This window comes from Procambarus clarkii, chromosome 12, assembly GCF_040958095.1.
Source record: "Procambarus clarkii isolate CNS0578487 chromosome 12, FALCON_Pclarkii_2.0, whole genome shotgun sequence".
Taxonomy (NCBI): domain Eukaryota; kingdom Metazoa; phylum Arthropoda; class Malacostraca; order Decapoda; family Cambaridae; genus Procambarus; species Procambarus clarkii.
Window position 1 is genome coordinate 35,179,695 of NC_091161.1, and position 9,778 is coordinate 35,189,472.

Here is a 9,778-nt window from a genome sequence, read left to right on the forward strand (position 1 = left end):
TCGCTCCATTATCTCATAATCTTAACAGCATAACTAATTAGCACTAATTACAGAAGCTTCAGTCCTTTCCCCCAATTACCGGTAATACTCTTCTCATCTTGTTGGAGGGAGCCGAGGTGTAGTCACCATATAAGCAAGCGATATGAGGAATAGCGAACAGTACAATTTCCACAGTTAACAATGTAGCACTCAGCGTGTACAGATCTAATTGACCCAAGACGCTACAGCTTCATCACAGAGCAGACAGCAGACTACGACCACATCAAGCTTCAACGTTCTCGCTCCCCGAGTTCAGACACTGGCAATTCCCAATCGAGCCGCCACGCTCTCCCACATAGAGCTCCGCGACTCCGGCTTCACTCAGCTCTCTGCTCTGCTCCAAGCTCCGTCTGAACGTTTACGACAATGCCACCAACAGACTACTGTAATCAAGACTAATAAATAAATATGAAAACTCACTAAACAATGTGTATCTAATCTACCCAACGACGTAACAATCATACGTTACATAACCATCCCCAACAAGTGTTTAAATATACTAAGGAAAGGAAAATGTCGCTTTGAATCAACATGTAGATCAACATCACAACAAAAGTCTGGAGATGTGTTGGGATCTTGGCACATGCGCTGGTTAGGCAAAACCTTCTGCTCTACAAATGCAAGCGTTTGGGTATATTCTCCGCGGGCAAGGGATAAAGTTAATAAGAAATAGTGTGACGCAATATGATCAAGCCCACTGTCCGCTTCTCCGTAAACAATACCCACCGAGCTACAAACAAAGAGGAATTTAAATATAGTTGCAATGACAAAGGTATTGTACGAGTAATGCAATTCCATTAATGAATAATTGGAAACTTGCATTAGCAAGAACACCATGTATGCTAGCTACACGATATACTTTTCATGGAAGTCGTGTGGCAGCTTTTGCTGACGGAGTTAAGTACGTAGGACTGTTGTAGGCATCACAGTAATAGTGATATGGTTATGACCATTGGAAGCTGTGGCTGCTGTTGTAGCCGCTTCAACGTGAATTAGGTCGATGTACTGTTGCAATATACAACATAGGAGAAAGTACGAGGTAGTGAATCAAGAACTACATCACTTATCATATGGTGGAGGAAAATGAGTGGTAATACACACAAGTAGTCAGATTGTGGTCACACCGAGTGTGAGATTTGTTTTCTTTGACAGGTTATCAAAAGAATTAAGTCCTATTGATGTTACGTTAATCGCAACTACTTCGCAAGAGAGGCAGACCTTAAACAGCAAGAGCTGCCAGTGGCAAATATTTAATCTTAAAGCCTAAGATCATAGGACCGCGGGAGCAAACCGCCAGGCGAAACCACACGGGTAACGCCTGTCACTTAGGTCGCTGGCTCCTCCTAGTTAACAACTAATAAAGGATAGCCGACGGATTCTCACCTCTTATTTATAGAAGTGTGGTGCTGTGCAATGGACTCGAGCTTTAGATACAGACTTAATATGAACATAAGCAGGCAAAGCGTTGCAGAACATAAAATGTGGGGCAGTAATATTGGAAGGTTTGACGTAAACGACCGTTTCTATAACAAAACAATTTATTCACAAAACAAGAACTAAAACTACTACACAGTGAATTTACGTTACTTTACTGTCACTCCAGTGGCACATTAAAGTACAGCTAATCAACAGCCTGATGGACCCACGGTATCCTTATCCCGTCGTCGCTGACTGAACAGTGACACTAACTGAACAAAGTGGTGCCCACTGGTGACGCAAGCTTGCAATCAATATTGTCACGGCTTCACGGTGACCAATACTATAATCACAAAAACTTGACTGGCGCTCGCTGCCCACAACGAGGTACCAAGTAACAAGGCGGTTAATCCAAGAATGATAACCCCTTATAAAAAATCTTACGTTAACACTTGTCTCTCAGGACAATCAAAACAAAAGTTACTCTAATTGAATTTAAACAATTACGTTAACACACACGTGTCTCAACGGCACTTAAATGGCAGCAATAACTCGTACATCAATTAATTACATCAACTTGAAAGTCAAGCATTCGGTGAGTAATTCCCAATTAATTACTGAATACAACCGCCTATTAATTCAGACGAGTATTGATAAAGCCTACTGTCTCTCAACTGACAGTTCACTTCCGGTCTTACGACAAGATTACCTTAATGGAACTGGCAGAAGAACTATGCCTACCGCTGAAAGTACTTGACACAAAATCTCTTGACCATAGGGTAGTCCCCTCCTAGATTTGAAATGTCCCTCCTTTTTCAAGAAAGGTAGAAAGTCGATATAAATCTACCAGCCGATCAGCTTGACATCACCCCTGCAAGCGCATGATGAGAGTCCTCTCTCTCCATGGGATGGATGGAATAAAATGTTGGGAAATATTGCTGGGGGACGGAATAAAATATTGGAAAATATATATATATATAAATATATATATATAAATATATATATATATATAATATATATAAATAAATATATATATATATATAATATATATATATAATATAAACAATCTTTGGACAACACCCACCAGTGGGACTCGAACCCAGAAAGCACAACTACCTTCCAGTAGCTGGCATAACTAGTATGCTTTAACCCACTACGCCATCAGACCTTACAAAAGAAGTAGATAGTTCGAGATATATATATCTCAAACATCTCTACCTCCCGAAGGCACCAGATGAGTGAGGGGTCAGTCTGCAATTTTCGTCAAGCCACTGTCAATGTGAGAGAACTCGTGTCCAGCTTATAAGCCTATACTTGCATAAACCACAAGTGAAGATAAACAATCTTTGGACAACACCCACCAGTGGGACTCGAACCCAGAAAGCACAACTACCTTCCAGTAGCTGGCATAACTAGTATGCTTTAACCCACTACGCCATCAGACCGTACAAAAGAAGTAGATAGTTCGAGATATATATATCTCAAACATCTCTACCTCCCGAAGGCACCAGATGAGTGAGGGGTCAGTCTGCAATTTTCGTCAAGCCACTGTCAATGTGAGAGAACTCGTGTCCAGCTTATAAGCCTATACTTGCATAAACCACAAGTGAAGATAAACAATCTTTGGACAACACCCACCAGTGGGACTCGAACCCAGAAAGCACAACTACCTTCCAGTAGCTGGCATAACTAGTATGCTTTAACCCACTACGCCATCAGACCTTACAAAAGAAGTAGATAGTTCGAGATATATATATCTCAAACATCTCTACCTCCCGAAGGCACCAGATGAGTGAGGGGTCAGTCTGCAATTTTCGTCAAGCCACTGTCAATGTGAGAGAACTCGTGTCCAGCTTATAAGCCTATACTTGCATAAACCACAAGTGAAGATAAACAATCTTTGGACAACACCCACCAGTGGGACTCGAACCCAGAAAGCACAACTACCTTCCAGTAGCTGGCATAACTAGTATGCTTTAACCCACTACGCCATCAGACCTTACAAAAGAAGTAGATAGTTCGAGATATATATATCTCAAACATCTCTACCTCCCGAAGGCACCAGATGAGTGAGGGGTCAGTCTGCAATTTTCGTCAAGCCACTGTCAATGTGAGAGAACTCGTGTCCAGCTTATAAGCCTATACTTGCATAAACCACAAGTGAAGATAAACAATCTTTGGACAACACCCACCAGTGGGACTCGAACCCAGAAAGCACAACTACCTTCCAGTAGCTGGCATAACTAGTATGCTTTAACCCACTACGCCATCAGACCTTACAAAAGAAGTAGATAGTTCGAGATATATATATCTCAAACATCTCTACCTCCCGAAGGCACCAGATGAGTGAGGGGTCAGTCTGCAATTTTCGTCAAGCCACTGTCAATGTGAGAGAACTCGTGTCCAGCTTATAAGCCTATACTTGCATAAACCACAAGTGAAGATAAACAATCTTTGGACAACACCCACCAGTGGGACTCGAACCCAGAAAGCACAACTACCTTCCAGTAGCTGGCATAACTAGTATGCTTTAACCCACTACGCCATCAGACCTTACAAAAGAAGTAGATAGTTCGAGATATATATATCTCAAACATCTCTACCTCCCGAAGGCACCAGATGAGTGAGGGGTCAGTCTGCAATTTTCGTCAAGCCACTGTCAATGTGAGAGAACTCGTGTCCAGCTTATAAGCCTATACTTGCATAAACCACAAGTGAAGATAAACAATCTTTGGACAACACCCACCAGTGGGACTCGAACCCAGAAAGCACAACTACCTTCCAGTAGCTGGCATAACTAGTATGCTTTAACCCACTACGCCATCAGACCTTACAAAAGAAGTAGATAGTTCGAGATATATATATCTCAAACATCTCTACCTCCCGAAGGCACCAGATGAGTGAGGGGTCAGTCTGCAATTTTCGTCAAGCCACTGTCAATGTGAGAGAACTCGTGTCCAGCTTATAAGCCTATACTTGCATAAACCACAAGTGAAGATAAACAATCTTTGGACAACACCCACCAGTGGGACTCGAACCCAGAAAGCACAACTACCTTCCAGTAGCTGGCATAACTAGTATGCTTTAACCCACTACGCCATCAGACCTTACAAAAGAAGTAGATAGTTCGAGATATATATATCTCAAACATCTCTACCTCCCGAAGGCACCAGATGAGTGAGGGGTCAGTCTGCAATTTTCGTCAAGCCACTGTCAATGTGAGAGAACTCGTGTCCAGCTTATAAGCCTATACTTGCATAAACCACAAGTGAAGATAAACAATCTTTGGACAACACCCACCAGTGGGACTCGAACCCAGAAAGCACAACTACCTTCCAGTAGCTGGCATAACTAGTATGCTTTAACCCACTACGCCATCAGACCTTACAAAAGAAGTAGATAGTTCGAGATATATATATCTCAAACATCTCTACCTCCCGAAGGCACCAGATGAGTGAGGGGTCAGTCTGCAATTTTCGTCAAGCCACTGTCAATGTGAGAGAACTCGTGTCCAGCTTATAAGCCTATACTTGCATAAACCACAAGTGAAGATAAACAATCTTTGGACAACACCCACCAGTGGGACTCGAACCCAGAAAGCACAACTACCTTCCAGTAGCTGGCATAACTAGTATGCTTTAACCCACTACGCCATCAGACCTTACAAAAGAAGTAGATAGTTCGAGATATATATATCTCAAACATCTCTACCTCCCGAAGGCACCAGATGAGTGAGGGGTCAGTCTGCAATTTTCGTCAAGCCACTGTCAATGTGAGAGAACTCGTGTCCAGCTTATAAGCCTATACTTGCATAAACCACAAGTGAAGATAAACAATCTTTGGACAACACCCACCAGTGGGACTCGAACCCAGAAAGCACAACTACCTTCCAGTAGCTGGCATAACTAGTATGCTTTAACCCACTACGCCATCAGACCTTACAAAAGAAGTAGATAGTTCGAGATATATATATCTCAAACATCTCTACCTCCCGAAGGCACCAGATGAGTGAGGGGTCAGTCTGCAATTTTCGTCAAGCCACTGTCAATGTGAGAGAACTCGTGTCCAGCTTATAAGCCTATACTTGCATAAACCACACGTGAAGATAAACAATCTTTGGACAACACCCACCAGTGGGACTCGAACCCAGAAAGCACAACTACCTTCCAGTAGCTGGCATAACTAGTATGCTTTAACCCACTACGCCATCAGACCTTACAAAAGAAGTAGATAGTTCGAGATATATATATCTCAAACATCTCTACCTCCCGAAGGCACCAGATGAGTGAGGGGTCAGTCTGCAATTTTCGTCAAGCCACTGTCAATGTGAGAGAACTCGTGTCCAGCTTATAAGCCTATACTTGCATAAACCACAAGTGAAGATAAACAATCTTTGGACAACACCCACCAGTGGGACTCGAACCCAGAAAGCACAACTACCTTCCAGTAGCTGGCATAACTAGTATGCTTTAACCCACTACGCCATCAGACCTTACAAAAGAAGTAGATAGTTCGAGATATATATATCTCAAACATCTCTACCTCCCGAAGGCACCAGATGAGTGAGGGGTCAGTCTGCAATTTTCGTCAAGCCACTGTCAATGTGAGAGAACTCGTGTCCAGCTTATAAGCCTATACTTGCATAAACCACAAGTGAAGATAAACAATCTTTGGACAACACCCACCAGTGGGACTCGAACCCAGAAAGCACAACTACCTTCCAGTAGCTGGCATAACTAGTATGCTTTAACCCACTACGCCATCAGACCTTACAAAAGAAGTAGATAGTTCGAGATATATATATCTCAAACATCTCTACCTCCCGAAGGCACCAGATGAGTGAGGGGTCAGTCTGCAATTTTCGTCAAGCCACTGTCAATGTGAGAGAACTCGTGTCCAGCTTATAAGCCTATACTTGCATAAACCACAAGTGAAGATAAACAATCTTTGGACAACACCCACCAGTGGGACTCGAACCCAGAAAGCACAACTACCTTCCAGTAGTTATGCCAGCTACTGGAAGGTAGTTGTGCTTTCTGGGTTCGAGTCCCACTGGTGGGTGTTGTCCAAAGATTGTTTATCTTCACTTGTGGTTTATGCAAGTATAGGCTTATAAGCTGGACACGAGTTCTCTCACATTGACAGTGGCTTGACGAAAATTGCAGACTGACCCCTCACTCATCTGGTGCCTTCGGGAGGTAGAGATGTTTGAGATATATATATCTCGAACTATCTACTTCTTTTGTAAGGTCTGATGGCGTAGTGGGTTAAAGCATACTAGTTATGCCAGCTACTGGAAGGTAGTTGTGCTTTCTGGGTTCGAGTCCCACTGGTGGGTGTTGTCCAAAGATTGTTTATCTTCACTTGTGGTTTATGCAAGTATAGGCTTATAAGCTGGACACGAGTTCTCTCACATTGACAGTGGCTTGACGAAAATTGCAGACTGACCCCTCACTCATCTGGTGCCTTCGGGAGGTAGAGATGTTTGAGATATATATATCTCGAACTATCTACTTCTTTTGTAAGGTCTGATGGCGTAGTGGGTTAAAGCATACTAGTTATGCCAGCTACTGGAAGGTAGTTGTGCTTTCTGGGTTCGAGTCCCACTGGTGGGTGTTGTCCAAAGATTGTTTATCTTCACTTGTGGTTTATGCAAGTATAGGCTTATAAGCTGGACACGAGTTCTCTCACATTGACAGTGGCTTGACGAAAATTGCAGACTGACCCCTCACTCATCTGGTGCCTTCGGGAGGTAGAGATGTTTGAGATATATATATCTCGAACTATCTACTTCTTTTGTAAGGTCTGATGGCGTAGTGGGTTAAAGCATACTAGTTATGCCAGCTACTGGAAGGTAGTTGTGCTTTCTGGGTTCGAGTCCCACTGGTGGGTGTTGTCCAAAGATTGTTTATCTTCACTTGTGGTTTATGCAAGTATAGGCTTATAAGCTGGACACGAGTTCTCTCACATTGACAGTGGCTTGACGAAAATTGCAGACTGACCCCTCACTCATCTGGTGCCTTCGGGAGGTAGAGATGTTTGAGATATATATATCTCGAACTATCTACTTCTTTTGTAAGGTCTGATGGCGTAGTGGGTTAAAGCATACTAGTTATGCCAGCTACTGGAAGGTAGTTGTGCTTTCTGGGTTCGAGTCCCACTGGTGGGTGTTGTCCAAAGATTGTTTATCTTCACTTGTGGTTTATGCAAGTATAGGCTTATAAGCTGGACACGAGTTCTCTCACATTGACAGTGGCTTGACGAAAATTGCAGACTGACCCCTCACTCATCTGGTGCCTTCGGGAGGTAGAGATGTTTGAGATATATATATCTCGAACTATCTACTTCTTTTGTAAGGTCTGATGGCGTAGTGGGTTAAAGCATACTAGTTATGCCAGCTACTGGAAGGTAGTTGTGCTTTCTGGGTTCGAGTCCCACTGGTGGGTGTTGTCCAAAGATTGTTTATCTTCACTTGTGGTTTATGCAAGTATAGGCTTATAAGCTGGACACGAGTTCTCTCACATTGACAGTGGCTTGACGAAAATTGCAGACTGACCCCTCACTCATCTGGTGCCTTCGGGAGGTAGAGATGTTTGAGATATATATATCTCGAACTATCTACTTCTTTTGTAAGGTCTGATGGCGTAGTGGGTTAAAGCATACTAGTTATGCCAGCTACTGGAAGGTAGTTGTGCTTTCTGGGTTCGAGTCCCACTGGTGGGTGTTGTCCAAAGATTGTTTATCTTCACTTGTGGTTTATGCAAGTATAGGCTTATAAGCTGGACACGAGTTCTCTCACATTGACAGTGGCTTGACGAAAATTGCAGACTGACCCCTCACTCATCTGGTGCCTTCGGGAGGTAGAGATGTTTGAGATATATATATCTCGAACTATCTACTTCTTTTGTAAGGTCTGATGGCGTAGTGGGTTAAAGCATACTAGTTATGCCAGCTACTGGAAGGTAGTTGTGCTTTCTGGGTTCGAGTCCCACTGGTGGGTGTTGTCCAAAGATTGTTTATCTTCACTTGTGGTTTATGCAAGTATAGGCTTATAAGCTGGACACGAGTTCTCTCACATTGACAGTGGCTTGACGAAAATTGCAGACTGACCCCTCACTCATCTGGTGCCTTCGGGAGGTAGAGATGTTTGAGATATATATATCTCGAACTATCTACTTCTTTTGTAAGGTCTGATGGCGTAGTGGGTTAAAGCATACTAGTTATGCCAGCTACTGGAAGGTAGTTGTGCTTTCTGGGTTCGAGTCCCACTGGTGGGTGTTGTCCAAAGATTGTTTATCTTCACTTGTGGTTTATGCAAGTATAGGCTTATAAGCTGGACACGAGTTCTCTCACATTGACAGTGGCTTGACGAAAATTGCAGACTGACCCCTCACTCATCTGGTGCCTTCGGGAGGTAGAGATGTTTGAGATATATATATCTCGAACTATCTACTTCTTTTGTAAGGTCTGATGGCGTAGTGGGTTAAAGCATACTAGTTATGCCAGCTACTGGAAGGTAGTTGTGCTTTCTGGGTTCGAGTCCCACTGGTGGGTGTTGTCCAAAGATTGTTTATCTTCACTTGTGGTTTATGCAAGTATAGGCTTATAAGCTGGACACGAGTTCTCTCACATTGACAGTGGCTTGACGAAAATTGCAGACTGACCCCTCACTCATCTGGTGCCTTCGGGAGGTAGAGATGTTTGAGATATATATATCTCGAACTATCTACTTCTTTTGTAAGGTCTGATGGCGTAGTGGGTTAAAGCATACTAGTTATGCCAGCTACTGGAAGGTAGTTGTGCTTTCTGGGTTCGAGTCCCACTGGTGGGTGTTGTCCAAAGATTGTTTATCTTCACTTGTGGTTTATGCAAGTATAGGCTTATAAGCTGGACACGAGTTCTCTCACATTGACAGTGGCTTGACGAAAATTGCAGACTGACCCCTCACTCATCTGGTGCCTTCGGGAGGTAGAGATGTTTGAGATATATATATCTCGAACTATCTACTTCTTTTGTAAGGTCTGATGGCGTAGTGGGTTAAAGCATACTAGTTATGCCAGCTACTGGAAGGTAGTTGTGCTTTCTGGGTTCGAGTCCCACTGGTGGGTGTTGTCCAAAGATTGTTTATCTTCACTTGTGGTTTATGCAAGTATAGGCTTATAAGCTGGACACGAGTTCTCTCACATTGACAGTGGCTTGACGAAAATTGCAGACTGACCCCTCACTCATCTGGTGCCTTCGGGAGGTAGAGATGTTTGAGATATATATATCTCGAACTATCTACTTCTTTTGTAAGGTCTGATGGCGTAGTGGGTTAAAGCAT